This window comes from Tamandua tetradactyla, chromosome 7 (genome assembly GCF_023851605.1).
Source record: "Tamandua tetradactyla isolate mTamTet1 chromosome 7, mTamTet1.pri, whole genome shotgun sequence".
Lineage (NCBI taxonomy): Eukaryota > Metazoa > Chordata > Mammalia > Pilosa > Myrmecophagidae > Tamandua > Tamandua tetradactyla.
In genome coordinates this window covers 10,500,812-10,515,147 of record NC_135333.1, presented here as the reverse complement: position 1 = coordinate 10,515,147, position 14,336 = coordinate 10,500,812, and the positions used below count along the sequence as shown (strand labels likewise).

Below are 14,336 nucleotides of genomic sequence, written 5' to 3'. Positions count from 1 at the left end.
ATAAGGCACATTGTGATTCGACATTTTCAATAGCTTCACTGCAACAAAACTATTGTTTCATTGTTTAAAGACAATGCTAATTGAGACGCATGTAGCCTAGAATATGCAACATTTTAGGGAATGTAGAATTCCAGGTGCTAGTTCTCCTACTTAAATGCAGTGCTATTTTTTGCTCACCTGCACAGCCTTTCTGCAAAATGCTGATAGAGGAAGAAGTACAGTGATTTTCTGACTTAAGACAGGGACTCTGCTTTGAACTCAATCTGAACAAGGGCCATTTCCTTAATGGAGAAGATACGGCCTGGAAGACACTAGAAATTAACTTGTAATTTGACTGGCTTTGTCTACCCTCAGATTAAGTAGATAATCTCTTCCGAATTTTTACCCCAAATCAGAATTTTCCATTGAGCATGAAATTGTATTCCAAAGGATAAGAATTGCAGGGTAGTGATTCCAAAGCACCTCAATGACATCACACCAATGAAAGCACTCTATTAAGCACTCTATCAATTATGCTGATTGATTTTGAAAGTCAACAGGGTGGCAGAATTTGAGTATTTTTTTCTAATTGGAACCATGTGTACTTTATTCGTATTCTTCCATAAAGAAAACATATTTCTAGCTCACAAATGTATTGTATAAAGCAAACATTTCCAATTATTCACTGATACCTCAAAATCACAATGTGAAGATAATGCTATTAGTCATAACATATTATGACATAAAATTAGATTCCATAAGTGAAGGGCAGATGTATCCCTCTGCAGACCGATCAGAGTCTCCATCTTCATATGATTCAGAGTTCATTCATCTCATCAGCTGAAGTGCCACTACACACAGCTGTTCTCAATATAAACTTCCCTCCACAGCAAACAAAACTCAGTTTCTTAATACTTACATTGAAATGTCCAGGCCATTTAGGAGTAAGCAACTAATTCTGCCAATGTTAACAACATAAGTCAAAAGCAATATGTTGGCTCAGGAAATTAGGGAATTTTAGGTGAAAATCTGAAAGAAATTTATTACTTTATAATTTTCATATACAAAAGGTAACTTTGCTTTTAATCATATCGTTCAATTTTTTGTTTATTTAAATTACTGGTTTGGAGCCAAGCAATTCTATTTCTGCCAATTTCACATTTTTCCAGGCTCATTTTCAACAGGTTGTCTGCAATGAAAAGCTACAACATCATTAAGAGAAGTTCATATTTTTACACACCGTACCTTAAAATAAAAAGCAAATTTTCTTTTTAGAAAGAAAATAAGCCACTTGTTTTTATAAAGAAAAGGAGTATGGGCAGTCTAAAGAACTTTTAAGCATGACTAAATAATCCTTAAAAGTAAACAATACGTTAAAAATGACATTTTATTTTTTTGCTCTGGAAGAAAAGGAATAATGAATATTCATACTTTCCTAAACTTTAGATGAATGTTTCCTAAATAAGTATAAATGTAGGTTTAATACAGCTCTACTCTTTTATTAAGCTTTCAGCCTTTATTTAAATCTCGTGCAATTCCATGCATGCTTCTCTTTGCTGAAGTACGCCTTTCTTTACAATTTTCCATGAGAAAGATTTACATCGTCAACCGCCTTTAAAATTTACTTTCTGATTTTCTTTTTCAAATATCAAGTCCATTTGAATAAATCTTTGCCATGATTTTTAAAAACAACACTATTTAATGCATCTAATTCATGCTAAATGCAATCTGATAGCAAGCATCCCCCCAATAAGAAGTCAGAAGCGTATAAATAAAAATTGCAATTTAATTAAATTTAAATTAGTAATTTAAGGTAAAGTTATATTTCCATATGGAAACCACTTCAAAAACAAAGTGTTCTCTAACTTAACAATAGCTAATTACATATTAAGCTAATTGAGACAAACCAAGTAAACAAAATCTAAAGATAGGTTCTTCTGAGCCAGGAGTGTGTGTGATCCAAACCACATTACTGCTGCATGTTGCAACACACACTAGAGACCTCCAGGTATGTTCTCCCTACATTTATACCTCACCATACCAGCTCCTATAACAAGAGGGTGCATCCCACATAGTATCTAACCTATGATATTTGAAACAGAAAGCCATTTTCGGATTTTTGGTTAATATGCTGCCATTATAATCCTACTTATGTGCATGCATTTGTTGTAGGTTCAGTTTTCCTTTTTCTTAACTGCATATTTTAAGAAGGTATCTCTCAATACATAGGCGGCCATGTGAACACAGGAAATTGTGATGAATGATTTACAGATTATAACCTCATAATATAAAAATTATCGTGGACTATATAATCATTAAATGCATTGTTTAATTTTTTTTTTTTTCAAACAGTAACCTCAAAGAGCGCCAAAATGGAGCATTCGATTATATGTCTAGTAGGCTGTCAGAGGCCATGAGAGAAACGAAAGGTCCTTTCTTAGCAAAGTATAAAGTGAAATAACCATAGTCCTTAATATAATCACTCTGATAAATACTTCCCCCTGCCAAGGAGGAGAGCCATCCTTTTACACTGCAAATACCGGCGGCCGGAGGGAAGCATATCCTTATTACCGCCGAATTGGTTCAGATAACACTTGCAGACAAAAGAATCCTTGCATTCTTGAAATCTGTCCATATGGATGCAATTCCCAAACCCTGTTTCCTCTATCACTTTCAACCCGCGTGGAAGGCAAGTCGCACACACGCACAAGCACGCAGAACAGGTTCAATTCCAACACGCACACCGCTAAAGACGAATGTGGCTGCAAGAGTTAACTGTCCCCCCCGCACGCCCCCGCCCGTTTAAAAACACGCAGAAATTAACACCGCTGTAAAGAGGCTGCTCTCGCAGAGGGTTAGAGAAGAGATCCGGTGCAGTGAACGCCGCTCCACGAGTTTAAACTCTCCCTGGGTCAGTAAAGACGCGCACCGAGGCGGTGTACCTCCGCTCAGGTGTTACTCTAAGTGCCAAATTTGCCTCTTTGTCCCCTGAAACGCAATATGAACGCGAGGCCCTGCTGCGAAATTAGCGGGTCTCTGCTCTAGCCTTCTTAAAAGCGGTAGGAGATCAAATGTGGCGGCGGGGCGCACACACACAACACACGCGCGCGCACACACAACCGCGCCGCGCGGAGCAGCTCTTCTGGTCCTGACACTAGGTGCCTTGGATTCGGCCCTGGGGGAGATATAATCAAAGAGGAGGAGAGCACGATGGGGCGACACGGCTCTGCCGCGGCTACCGCTCGCATCATTCCGGTCCCTTTCCCGGCACTCGCTGTCACCCCGGCATCCACCACCCTTAACTCGGGAGCCCCAACTTTGCACCAGCTTACGCTCTCGAGGTTCGAGCCCACCCCTCCCATGCCCCTCGCGCCCCACGCCCAAAACTAACAGGCGAGATTCTTATGTCCCTCTCCAGTCCCCTCTTTAAACTCCGAAAGCAAAGGCATTCCCTACCCGCACCGAAAACTTTTTCCTCCTTTCGCAACGCGGTAAGGCAAGAAACCAGGTCAGCCACTATCGCCGCCCGGGGTGGCGGGTGCCGTCCCTACCTGGCAGCTGCTCTCCAGGTGGCCGTCCCACGCCGGTCCTCCGCGGCTCGGCGATACGCGGGGCACTCCCGGTTTACCGTGCCTTGGTCGCCTCCTGGTCGGCTTCTAGAGAGCGAACGTCCTAGGACCGCGCGCCTCTGCCCGGAGCCGCCCTTGGGTTCATCGTCCGTCTTTCCAGAAGAGCTGCCGCCGCTCCGGCAGACTGACGAGGTGCGCGGGATTTCGGGTTGGCACACGGTCACCCCGGGTGTGCGCTCCGGGGTCCGAGAGCGCTGCTCCCGCGGGCAGCTGAGGCCGCGCGTCACATGCCGCCTCCCGCCAGCAGCGGCGGCACCTGCCCCAGCGGCAGCGCTTGCGGCCCCGCACCGCCGCCCCCGAGCCTCGGGCTCTCTTTGCACACTCCGGCCCTTTCTTCTCACGTTCTTTTGTTCCTCTGTCACCACCACCCCCTCCCCACACACACATACACTCGTTTTCCTTCCTCTTCTTTTTCTTTCCGTCTCCTCCTTTATCTGGTATGTTTTACCCCCCCAAAAAATAGCAGACCCAAGGAGCTGTAAGTGGAGGAAAGGTCTTTTCCTCCCCACAAACTCTTCGCCTGCCTGGTGGTGGCGATCGTGGCTATTGCTGGCTGCTCCTCCTACCCTTCTTCCCTCTCCTCCTCCTCCTCCCAGTGCTGCTCGCGCTAGTGGAAAGCGCAAGCCGCCTGGTTGAGACCCAAACCTGCCCGGCTTTTGAGCATGCCCAGTTGCCTCGCTAGTGTCTCGCTCAGTTCCCTAGTGCCTGCTCAGCTCCTGGTCTCCGCGTCCCAGCTCTGGGAGGTCCCAGGGCACCGGGAGGGCGCGCTCTTTGGAAAGGCGGAGGAAGCCGGAGAGAGGAGAGCCTCACCCACCCAGCACGGCCACACGTGTTTCCAGTATTGTGCCCCTGATGCTTCAGGGGCAGATTTTGTTGATTAGTTTAGTTTTGTTCTTTTATTTGTTTATTTATTTGATTTTCCTGGGCTGCCTAGAACTGGAAGGAAGGTGGTTCTTTGGGCACAATATATTGATGAGAGGAGAAACCCAGATCAGTTTCAGTATAATACTCTGTTGAAATCCTTCCCTACCTAGGGGCCTGATGCATCAGTTTTTTGACATTTAGTGAAAGTTCCTTTATGCAGGACAACGAAGTAAAGTATGTGTTGACTTTTTCCATTTCTAGGAATTGGCACCTTAGGAGAAAATAAGAAAGCAACCATGAAAAAGACACAGACACATACATACACACACAAACGAACACACACACTTTTTTAAAATCAGAAAATTAAGGGTTTGATCTTAGTACCTGAGGGTTTTAAGGCTCATCAGTAACTCAAGAGAAGTGAGAAGCTCCAAATAATAATAATTTCTTACCATTCTATTATCAGCTGACTAAATAAGGAAAACGTGGAGAGACGCCAAAGGTCAAAGACGCTACCCCAGAGAACTCGAAATGTTTTTAAAAAGATCATGTAAGAAACTATGGTAAGAGAATCCCATAAGGAAGACAAACATGGCAGCAGTAATTACAAAGAAGAAGAAGGAAGAGGAGGAAGACAAAAGAAGTTGTTAGAGCACAGGATGAACTGAAACTTTCAGTTCAAAATGATTTAGTTAATTTTGTTTGGCTCAAGAAGATGAACAGAAAAGAGATGAACTTCAAAGAAATAACTAATGCTAAAAGACCGGAGAAAGAGAAGTAGAACAATCTTTAGATAGGGGAAAATAAACTAAACATTATTTAGAGAGAATTGAAGTCATAACAGGAAAAACGTTTGTGGCAAAGCATGTGGCTACTTAAATGCAATTACTCAGGCTCAGGTGAATTACATGTATGGCACTGAAACGAAAATAATATTGATTTAATAGCTCCCCTGTTTGGATACCTCTCAGGTGTCAGTAGGTTAGCTGCCTTCATATATTTTCCTAATCTTCAAAACAAGCATTCAAACAAGTACTTTATCACCCATTTTAAAAAAGGAGAAAGGCAGGAATTTAAGGAATTAAGTCAATTGCTCATTATACAACTAGTAGGAGAAATATGAATTCAAATGTAACTATACCTTTCTCATTACACAGGATTTCTATTTGCCTGTGAGTACCTCCAATAATATTGGGTGAACCCACAAAAAGTAGACAAGTGGCCAGAAGAATATATATAATAACCTACTTTTCAAAAAAAAAGAGACAAAAGTTTCCAGTCTTGGAAAAAAAAAAAGACAAAATGTAGATTTTGGTATCTACTTGACCCTTGGCAACAATATTCTAGAAAATATCCTGGAATAATTGAGTCATTAGAAAAGAAACAGCTAAAATTTTGGGAAAAAAATGACATTCACCTTATTTTTCTTTGTAAATAGCTCCTAAACTCATAATTAAGGTCAATGGTAAAGAAATGGTCTTTCCTGATTCCAGACAATCTTCCCTTTATGATTATGGGAAAGATAAATGTAAATTGCATGATTGTATTGAACAAACTAAAAGTTAACAGTTTGAAAATGTCTTGATAAGTAGATCCATGCTGGGTTGTGTTACAATGTTTGGTTCTGAGCGTGGTATCCAGCAGATTTATCAAGTTAGAGGAAAACAGAAAATATTAAATTGGAAAATGAGCCAAACTAGAGGTAGTGCTATTTTGTAAGATGCCAAAAATTAGAACTCAAAGAGTATTTCACTTTGGAAGTTGATCTAAAACAAAAAAAAGATATACTGGAGCTGAAATACATTTTGAAATCCTGCATTTGAAGTTATTTTTTAATTCACAGAATTAGCATAAGATTTATTAATTTACTCAGTAGATTAAATGAGAATGCTTACAGCTAGTAGAACAATGACTTTCTACTTTAAATGACTATAAAACCAAGTCAACATTTATAAAGCAGTATTTGCGGTTATAAATTAAACAAATGGGCTGCAATCTCTGAGTGATAGAAGGCATAGAAAATGAGACGGCTTCCCCCAATTCTTTCCTTGGGAAAAAAAAATATATATATAAATATACATATATATTTATTTTTTTTCTGTCAGCAAAAGTATAGTGAGGTTGAGACCAAGCAGGAAGCTGCATGCTCAGGAAGCAGAGGAGTTATAGCTCCTTGGGAGCTGCCAAGGTAGCTGAGATTTGGAAGGCATTGAAGCAAAGAGGGGGGAATGGAGAGAAAAATGCATAATTCTTTATGGAAATTCTTCTCAGTTCCTTGGTGAAATTCTTGGTTGCATGTGCACAGGAGCATGGCTTTGGAGGACAGGTCTCTGAGAAACTGAGATATGAGTAGAGATTCTGAAGATCACACAGTTTGGGAGCTATGTTGGAGTTCAGTCCCAAAGAGAGTGGAAAAAAACTTGTGGCATGTCTTGGAAAGTATGCTGAGACCTGTGGAAGAAGAATACTCACTAGATGTAAGGATAACATTCTAGAAAAAAGAATAAAATTGAAATAGATTTGCCCTAACAAAACTATAAGCAGGCGTTTGCAAGATCAAGGTGATTCACCAATAATTTAACTACCTGCTAGAACACAACTCAAAATTCTATAGAGGAAAAAAAAAACAGAAGTAGAACCTCTACAAGTACAGCATGCAATAAAAACTTTCTACACTTACAAAGAGGCAGAAAAAAATGGCTAGTGATGATAAAATAATACAGTCAATAGAAATCAAGAACTGATCCAGATATTGGCAAGGACTTGAAAATAACTGTGATTAATATGTTAAATAACATACTCTAGAAATGGGCAAATCAATGAAAAGGTAGAGTAATTCAGCAGATTGACTTTAAAAAAGAATCAATAAACTTTGTTGAACTGCTAAATCAAGAACTAATTGGATAGGTTTAAAAGCTGACTAGAAGATTATAGGATTGATGCTTTTAAATACAAGTCAATGGAAAATAACCAGAAACAGGATGGAGGAAATGGAACAGAAATAATATATTAATAAACTGTGGCCAAATGCTTTCCATATCTGTTGAATGATATCAGCTGAGAAATTCAAGAAACTCAGTGAATCCTGAGCAAAGAAAACCCAACTAGACATATGGTAGTTGAATTGCTGAAAACCAAAGATAAACAGAAGAAAAATTAATGCAGCCAGAAGGAAAAAATAATAATAATAATTCACCTTCAGGTGAACAATATGAAAGAACACTGACTTCAACAGAAAAATAATGGAAGCTGGAAGACAATAGAAAGACATTTAAGTTACTGACAGGAACCCCTCTCTCCAAAAACCAATAAATCTAGAATTCTATGCCCATCGATTTAAAGTCAATTGAAGCTCAGTTTCAATCTTGGAGAGAGTTGCACTATTTCCAGATTGCGATTACATCTAGGGCTTAGTCCCAACGGGCTCCAACTGAATGTTTACCAGGACCCACCTACTAGGCCAGCCCTGAACCTTTTTACTTAACTAAAAAGTTAAGTAGTTCCACTCTGCTACTTAACTTTTTAGTCTCTGATTTTCTGCACAGCTCTCAGCTATTTGGTTCAGGGAGACATTGTAATTGACACATGCAGCTAAATGAAAGGTGGTACAGGATGTCAGATACCTAAACGTACTTTTCTCTTCTCTGAGATTTTGATTCCTAAATCCAGGTTGCTTTGGGAACAGTTTAATGCCTTCCATTTTGAAAAATCATATCTATAATGTTTAGTTGTTTCTCCTTCAGAAGGTTGGTTTGATTCATTTATGGAAGACAATAATGGGGTTTGATATTTGGAGGTTATATATTAAACAAGTCCAAAATCCTTTTAAATTAAGGATTATCATTGCATAGGGAAGGCTTAAAGAGCAGTTGCTGCTGTACTTGTTAATGATAGTGGCTATGTCCTACCTTCTACCTTGGCAGGCCAATTTCTCAACTCTTTTATTATCAATAAAAGTTGTCATAATGATTAAAAGAAAACACATATTAATTGTAAAAGAGCAAAAAGTCTTTCAAAGCTCTCAGAAGTTGAGGAGCTATCACTGATACTGGCGACCTGAGGTTTTTTTTAACCTTAGTAGATAATGTTTTTTTAAGCCCTGCATTTGTGCCTCCTCAATGGAATGGACATGCTTTTTAAAGAAATATAGCATTTAGTAAACATGTCTGACTATATGGATTTTGTCTACTTTTATGCATGTCAAAATTAAATTTTCTTCAAGCCAAATATAAAACAATGTTCACAAACAAAATCAATTTCTTATCTCTGAACTCTCTCAAGCTCAGCTAAAGCATACTACTTCAGGATTTGGGGGGAGAAGATGTGGATTCACAAGCAGTATTGGCATTGGAAGTCATCACATATCATTCTCTCATATTTACTCAACTTGTTTTTGTTTAAACTTCCTCTACGTTTGATATATTCAATTGTTTCTTAAGACATTTGGACATTGTCTTTCCCAAGCTCCCACAATGCTCATTTCTCAATCTCTCTCTCTTTATTTTTATATACATTCCCAAATTCTGCAAACAACTCAGCTTTCTTAACATGATCCACTCTAACAGAAACCACTGTATTTTCAGTCTCTTCCTAGTTATCAGAACGTATTTTATCTGGGATTTCTTCATGTTGTGCAGTGTCATATTGCACAATTGAGGAATGAATGAGGTCAGAGGAGTATGAAATTTTTCAGGTATATTGATATTCATTTCATTTATTGATATGAAACCTTCACCAAATTGTACCACATACATTTTCAGAGTTGTTCCTACTAAAGCGTTATTTTTTTCTCCAATCTTACTTTAATGGCTAGTAAGTGATGGCTGTGGAAAAATATTGAACTAGATGTCAGAATTGACCCATTTACTTGACAAATGCTTGTTGATTGTCAGCTGTACTAGGCACTTTTGCTCTATTACTGGAGATCCTAAGATGAGCATATGACTTTTGACTTAGAAGAAAGGGAGAAGGTAAGGGAGAAGTAAAGAAAGAGAGAGAGAGAGGGAGCAAGAGAGGTGGGTATAGAATAATTAAAAGTTTAGGTTCTATAGTTATATAGGCAAGAGTTCAAATCTCATATTTCCCACCTAACAACTGGCTAAGTTATTTATTTAACCTCTTTAAGGTTTGATTTCTTAAATTGTTCCTTTAAAAATGCAGATGCTTGATTCAAAGGAATGTTTTGAGAAATAATTGGCTATAAAGCTATTATCACATTACCTGAAACACAATAAATATCAGCAATAAAAATAATTTAAATCCTAATGGTAAAAATTGATTATATCACAATTAAATAACTAGTAGAGTGGTTTAGATCAAACCACGATATTTTAGGAGCACCAAAAATGACTTCTGTACCCAAGAGATGTGAGTGTGATGTGGTTGATTTAATGAGGGATAAAGCAAGGCTTCTTGGGGGCAGTTAACGCTCCTCTACACCTAAATAGACAAGTAGAAATTATCCAGAAAAATAGGAAAAGAAAGCACATTGCTGACACAAAGGATAATGGAAATATTGGCATGGTAATAATTTGTAGCATGGTATGTATGGAGGACTAAAAGCTGTTTGATATTATCAGAGCAGAGTTTTTGCAGCAAAAAGTAAATATAGATGTTTGTTAACAAAATCGAGAAGAGTCAGACTTTGCAGCCTTGGGGTCTTGATTGCCACGATAAGGGGGTATTTGGTTTTCATTTGCAATTAAGAGAGAGACAGAGGGTTTTTGGAGGTAGAGGAAATGGGCAGCTGATGTGTAAAATATGGGTTTGAAGATGGCATGACTGGCAGCAGAGGGATTACTTAGGAAACTTTCAGTCATATATGAAGAAATGATGAGGAGCTGACATAGGGTATGCATATAATGATCATCACTATTTAGTGAATGTAAATTTGGCAGAGCCAAGTGATTGGTTGGATTTGGGTGGAGAGGAAAAGGGAAAACTCAAGAGTGAGTCCTATGTGATAGAAAGGTGATGATAGCTCCAACTCAGGCTGTTAGTACTTGAGGATAATTTTGTTTAAAAGTGAAGACGGTAAGTGCAGTTTTAATTTGTCATGTTAGGTTTATTTCAAGGAATTAAGGAGGAGCTGCTATCAAGCATTTGGAAATAAAGCTCAAGCTTAGAGAAGGTCTCCTACTAGGGAATGTAGATATGGAGAAGATTGGCGTGTGTAAGACAGTTGGAAAAATGAAAATCAAGGAGAATATTTAGGAAGATTATTCAGATTAAAATGATGTGTCAGGAGAATCTTGGTAAATAATTAAAGTACAGAAGTCAGAAAAGAAAGGGAAACACTGTATCTTAATTACTAGAGAGATGTTACTCAGTTATAACTCAGAGAGATATTTAGGAGAACTGGAAGAGTGTAATGTCACCCAAACCCGCAGAATAAAGGAATTCTAGAAGTGGGAATAATCACTTCCCTACATAAAATGTAGTACAGCCGTCTAGTAAAATAGGGATTTAAAATGTTTTGTTTTGTTGGCAATTCAGATGTTATCGAAGATCTTATTGAAGCAGTTTATCTAAAGTGATATGGATATATACAAAATTGTAATGGGTTAAGAACTGAACAAGGAAGCAAGGGTACATAATTTTTTAAAAAGACATATTGAGGTATAACTGACATGCAATACAGTATACATATGTAAAGTATGCAACTTGATAAGTTTAGTGTATATATACATATTCAAGCATATATATGTGTCTGTGTAGGCACATGTATATAAATATACACATGTATATATGTTCGTGCGTGTGTGTGTGTGTGTGTGTGTATATACATACATGAGACCATAACCACAATAAAGATAATGAGCACATCTGTCCCCTCAGAAGTATCCTCCTGACCTTTTGTAAATCCTCCCTCCCACCCCTGTTTGCCCCTCATCCCATTCTATCCCCAGGCCACCAAAGATCATTTTTGTAGAATTTTATGTGAGTACGGTCATGTAGTATGTACTCACTCTTTGGTCTGGCTTCTTTCATTCAGCATGGAATCTTGAGATGTCTCCATGTTGCAGCATTTATCAGTATTTAATTTCCTGTTTTAGAGCTGAGTAACATCATTTGTTTATCTGTTCATCTGCTGATGGACATTTGGGTTCTTTCCAGGTTTGGGCTATTACAAATAAAAATTCTATGAACATTTGTGTACAACTCTACTTATGAATATATGCTTTCATTTTATCTAGGCTAAATACCTAGGAGGGGAGGGGGCCCAATCATACAGAACATGCATGTTTAACTTTTAAAAACTACCAAGCTGTGCCATTTTACATTTCCACCAGCAGTGTGAGAGTTCCAGTTCCTCCCCCTCCTCACCAACACTCGATCTTGGTCAAAATACACTCTAATAGGTGTATTTTGGCATTTAAAGTGATTTTCATTTGTATTTCCCTATAACTGTTGATAAAGACAATTCTTTCATGTGCATTTTTGCCATCTTTGGTGAAGTGTCAGTTCAATTATCTTGCCTACTTTTTTTCTTATTTCTGAGTTTAGCCAATTCTTTATGTATTTTGAGTCAGAGGTCTAAGAGATGGAGCAATTTCTTGGAGGCAGAAGGGCATGTGGTCATGGGAATAGAGGTGGGATTGGTTAATAGGAGCTGGCAAATTCTCTTCAACAAATACAGGAGAGAAGTCATGAATGTAGAAACTTAAATACTCACAGCATCTTACTCATTCTCATTCCACTTTATGAAGAAACCTTTGCCCACTCCATGATGAACCTAACGATTCTTTACAGTGTGGTTTAGAAGAGTCTTCTAGCTAATTGAGTCACTGAAGTATATGGTGCTATTCCAGGAGAGTGGTCTTAACACAAATGGGGAGGAAGGAACAGGTTGAAAATTTTTAGAGAACAAGAGAAGAGAGACTTGAGGATGGTGGTTATAATGATTCGTGGGGATTTGATAAAGTTCTAGGAAATCTTATTTGTATAATCATTTCACTATTCCCTCTACGAAATTCTGCAAAGACATTCAAAGCTCTTGAATAAAATATTGAAATTCTTTTGGGTACCAAACTCCTTTAGTGCTGAACTTAAGCCAAGATTTGCATACACATACAGACAATTTGTAGTTGGTGGGATGAACATGGAAAGAGATAATACTTAATGGCTAAATTGAACTCATATGCTTTAGTTTGCTAAGGCTGCTGGAATGCAATACACCAAAGATGGACTGGCTTTTATAAATGGGATTTATTTTGTTACAAATTTACAGATTCTCAGAGGAAAGGCAGCTGGCTTTCCCTGTCACATGGGAAGGCACTCAGTAATGTCTTCTGGCCTTTACTCTGGGTTCAAATGGCTTTCCCCAGGGTGTATCCTTCCTGCATCTCTAAACATCTGGAAATGTGTTGGCTCTGAGCTCTAAGCTGAGTTGTGCTGGCTGTACTTAGCTACTTCTCTCTCTTTTGATTCTCCTCTTAAGCCTCCAGCTAATAAAATTAAAGTCACTCATTGCAGAAATCGCTCCCCTTTGTCTATGCAAATGTATTCAGTCACAGATGAACTTCACATGCTGATTGTTTAAGCCTGCAGTCACAGAACAACCGGGCACCAACACCTGACCAAGTTGACACCTGAACCTAACTACTACAACATATCCAGTGGAAGACAAGTATTCGCTGATAGTGTAGAAGATGGAATTTGAATAGGAAGTATAGGGAAAATAATTTAGGATAGGGAGCTTTGGGAAAGTCACTGAAGGAAATGGGAGAACAAGCTGAAAAAAGCAAAGCAAAATTTTTAGGGATTGGCTGAGGGTTCAACTAAGTTTGAATGCTGCAAACTGTTACGGTTGGGTAGTTATTTATAGCAACCCTCAGATTCCAGTCTGAGCCTGGATGGTAAAAGCATGAGTGTACGGGGATCATGAAGGCTGGGGAGTCTAAGTGTTCAGTCATCAGATACAGGCTGGGGAGGAAAGGAAGAGAGGCAAAGAAGGTGCGAGTTCCGGGAGTATATGCTATTGAGGTGAAGGTCGCTACATCTTACACCAAACTTTATCCTTCCGCTTATCTTGGCCAAAAATCAAGGTACTATTTTTATTCTTTCTTCTATTGATTCTCCAGTCATTTTTTTTCTCTGTTTTTTTCTTTTTCTTTTTTTTTGAAACTGGGCAAAGAATCATATCCCTTTGGGGAAAATTTATTTGTCAAATAAGCACTACAAGGTGATTTCGTGGATTATGTCAGGGGTACAAAGACACTAAGACTTGGTCCTTGTACTGATTGTGTCCTTAGGAACTAGTTCAACTTCATTTCGTAAACTTCTAAAGTCTTCCTGGTCTTCAAAATAACCTTGTTAGATCAATGAGTCATCATCCAAAAACCCCTAACTTTCCTTAAAATGCTTTTGATCACTATTTCCCTAATACTACCCTATCATCTGCTTCATTTAGAAGGTAATTACTCCACTTTATATTTCCTTAGCCTGAGTAAAACAAGATGATGATTTTTGAGAAGAAAAATTTAAAGATATTACTTCTGGTACACTATAAAATGCCAACTATTTGAAATTCCATCATCTATTTCCTTATCCCACTCGCACAAAAATTAATATTGTTATTTCTTTGTATTTACATTTTTTCTCATCTTTTAAATCATTCTTTTACCTTTACCCAATACTATTAAAGTCCTGGGATATTAAAGTATGTTTAATTGCTCCATTAACCCATATCTTTTTTGCTTGCAAGGAGCAGGGCTTCTAGCCAGATATCTTAACCACTCAAGTCATTTATTAATGGGCCAATAAAACATATCCAAAAGTGTCTTCTTGCTATAACAGAAATCATAGCAGGCATTTATATAGGGGTTTTCATTCTGTGATACTTAAACCACCTGGCAGATCTTT

At 38.5% G+C, this 14,336-nt stretch overlaps 1 protein-coding gene across 14 annotated transcripts in view; it reads right to left on the bottom strand.

Moving 5' to 3' along the window:
• Positions 1 to 14,336, bottom strand: part of CHRM3 (cholinergic receptor muscarinic 3) — an 887,892-nt gene that overhangs the window by 564,891 nt on the left and 308,665 nt on the right. For 10 of the 14 annotated variants that reach the window (XM_077168446.1, XM_077168448.1, XM_077168451.1 and 7 more), the window contains exon 1: positions 3,531 to 4,252. The exons of 1 other annotated variant lie outside the window; for it this stretch is intronic. The gene's annotated coding sequence lies outside the window, so the exon portion shown is untranslated. Of the gene's footprint in view, positions 1 to 3,435; positions 3,504 to 3,530; positions 4,263 to 14,336 lie in introns of those variants that run through there. 3 more of the 14 variants (XR_013179186.1, XR_013179185.1, XM_077168447.1) reach the window with 3 other exon arrangements.